The sequence below is a fragment of the Ipomoea triloba genome, chromosome 2 (assembly GCF_003576645.1).
Source record: "Ipomoea triloba cultivar NCNSP0323 chromosome 2, ASM357664v1".
Lineage (NCBI taxonomy): Eukaryota > Viridiplantae > Streptophyta > Magnoliopsida > Solanales > Convolvulaceae > Ipomoea > Ipomoea triloba.
In genome coordinates this window covers 19,612,312-19,615,582 of record NC_044917.1, presented here as the reverse complement: position 1 = coordinate 19,615,582, position 3,271 = coordinate 19,612,312, and positions in this window count along the sequence as shown.

Genomic DNA, 3,271 nt, shown 5'->3' with positions numbered 1-3,271 from the left:
TATATATATATATATATATATATATATATATATATATATATATATATATATATATATATATATATATATATATATATATATATATGTATATATAGAATTACATTCAGGTACAAACAACTCTTAAAATACAAACGTGCAGATTTGTTATGACCGTTAGATTTACATGATAGACGGCTGGATGAGGGCCTTTTTTTTTTTTTTTTAATGTTTAATATATTTTTTTTCTGCTTTTATATGATGCGCTGGTGTTTTTATTTTGTGGGTGGGTATTTTGGACAATTTACAAGAGTCTAACGCGTGTGTGATCCGGATTTATCTCCACTCGCCTGGGTAAATGTAGGGTTAATCCTTGGTTTTCGGCACTCGCTGCTCTCCACGTCGTTCGTTGCGTTTTGGGATTTGCCAACTGCGTTCGTTCACGCGTTGCTGGGTGTTTGCCAATTTTGTTCGCTCACGTGTTGCTCAGTTGTTTGGAGGAAGCAATGGTTGTCGGTAGGGTCGTTACAAGGAACAAATGGCGGGGACCACATGCACAAGGTGTCGGGCGAGGTACTTTTCAATTATTTTTTGGTTGTATTTTTGTTATTTTCCTGGTTTTTTGTTGCGATTCGACTGATTACCTCAGTTGTGTGTTCATATGTTGTTTTTTTTTTTTTGGTGTTAATTGATTATTGTAGGGTTTATGATTTTTTTTTCTGTTTCGGTTTTAATAATTATTGTAGGGGTTATTTCGTTTTCTGTTAATTCTCCTTGTGGGTGTGTTTGCTGTATAGTAGTTGTCGTTGTTCTTGGCTTTCTGGTGTTAGTTTCCTGGTTTTCGGCTGCTGCGTCGCGGGAGTGGGTGCGTGATTGGTTAAAGGCGTGTGCTTTGTTGTTCAACTGTTAAGATTGTAGTATAGGGGTTTTTGTTGGGAATGTTAAACGTGTTTCAAATTCTGTGTTTGGTTTGTGTGTGTACATTGGGGGTTAGAGGTGTGTGCTGTGTTTTATGGATTTAGGTGGGTAGCGGGCTGTGTTTTGGTTTGTTTGTGTGCATATGTGGTTAGAGGTGTGTGTTTTGTTATTTGCTGTGTGCATATGTGGTTAGAGGTGTGTGATTTGTTATTCGCTCTGGTTGGGTATTGGTTTACTGGTTTAGGAGTGCTGTTATGGGTGGGGTTTGGTGGGTTGGGTGGGTGCATTATCAGTCTCAATGTTTTGTGCCTTTTGTATGGATGTGTTTTTTCCCTCATGGTTGCATGGGTGTATATCTATGTGCTATCTGTGTGTCAGGTAAAAAGGCTAAGGTCCCCCAGCGTCATGCCGGTGCATCTCATAGTGGGGGTAGTGATGATGACTTTGTATCGCCGCCCTTGGCATTTCTCGCTAGGTTAGAACAGGATCCTGTTTGGAATGTTCCGGATGGGGAGTTTACCGCTGAAGAAGATGCAGCCTTTCCTCGAATCAAGACTAGGTCACGTGCGGGTGTGTTGGTTGATGCACTTCAAGATTTGTCGTGTCAGCAAAAGGATGATATTCGGGATATGGGTTTTGCGTCCTTGTTGGATTTCGGGGTGACTGGTTGCCCTGCTCGGCTAGTGCATTGGCTGTTATCCAATTTCGATGATGAGACGCGGTCCTTTAATCTGGGAGGTGGTAGGGTGTTGGCTTTAGAGGAGCGTGATGTGGAGTTAGTGCTTGGTTTTCCCCGTGGTCATATTGATATGGTCAAGCGTGACAAGCTTGATGTTAGTAACCTGTTGAAAAAATGGAGGGGCAAATTTGAGAAGGAAAGGCATATGGTCACACCTTCGGAGATTTCAACAATGATGGTGGGTCGTGTTGATGGGGGCCTTTGGTTTAGGCGTCATTTCTGTATGTTGGTGTTGTCTACGCTAGTTTCTTGTATGTGTAATGGTTATGCGAATCAAATGTATTTCCACCATTTTGATGATGTTGCACGAATTCGTGATCTAAATTGGTGCAAGCTTGTCGTTGATTCGTTGGTTGAGACTCAGGTGGCGTGGAAGTCTGGTGCTCATAAGGTTTTTGTCAGTCCGACTGAGTTTGTCGCGGTATGGTGCACAACTTATTCACTTTCATTTATTGATTTTTTTCTATTATTATGTGCATATATTCATCCGGTGTGGTTGTTTAGATTTGTTCTCATTCTTTTGTTTCTTTGTAGTTGTTTTATGTGGATCGAGTGATGCATTTGGCTCGGCCGATCCCGAGATTGATCCCGGCTTTTCGTGGGTGGTCGTTTGAGTTGCTAGAGCAGCGTTAACTATCGGAGATTCGGTTGGGTGGGTTTGGCCTTGGTGTCATTGAGCCCCAAAATGAGGCTGGTGGTCATGTTGGTGTTGATGGTGCCCCCACCCCCCAGGTTCCTGAAGAAGGTGATGGTGTTTGTTAAAGTCCGGGTCCTGCTATTGAGTATGGTCCTAAGGTATTAATTTAGTTATGTTGTTTGATTTTTTATCCTGTCGTTCAATGCCTTGGATGCACACGGAGGTATCTGTGTGTGCACAGCGTCTTTGATATTTGAGCACAATATATCGGGGAGTGTGTGCGTTTGAAATTGGTCCATTATGTTGGGTGCGCAATGGGGGTTGGGTGTGTGCATATTTGTACGCTTGGTTTGAATGTTTGTTGTTGTTTTGCCTCGGTTTGTAGACTATTGATGAATTGGTTGTGGAGCATACCACTATTGTGGCCAGATCTATACTTCAGTTATCACAGTTCTTTAAGTATGCGCGCGAGGGTGGTTCTGGTGGGGATCTGTGTCGCCAGATGAGTGAGGCACTTCAGCTCCTTGTAGGCGGTCAACCGCAGCCCTCTTCCTTGGGTCCTGAGGGTGTTTTGCCTAGTCAGCCGACTTTCTCTCAGCGTGAGGATATGTTCTGGAGTAATGCTGAAAATCTCAGGGCAATTGAAGATATTGAGCGTGCTATTTCTAAGCGCAATGAGCTGTTTGATGTTCCCTCTTTTAGTTTAGGGTTCACCCAAGAGTTCGGTGATGTTGTGCAGGGAGTTGTTGATGATATTGCCCATGACTATGGAGCTTTAAGTTGCGTTCGGAATGAAAATGTACAATTGGTGAGTCCCGAGGTCAATTTGTTTTATTTTCTGTTGGTGTGTGTGTTTATTCATTTATTAATTTATTTATTTTACAGGGTACATAGGGTGTTGAGCATGGGATTGATGGGGGGGGGGTCTGTGGGGGGCTGTCCCGGAGAGAGCGTGGTTGAGCCCATTGCTGACGATTTGGTTCCAGGAGTAGTTGCGGAAG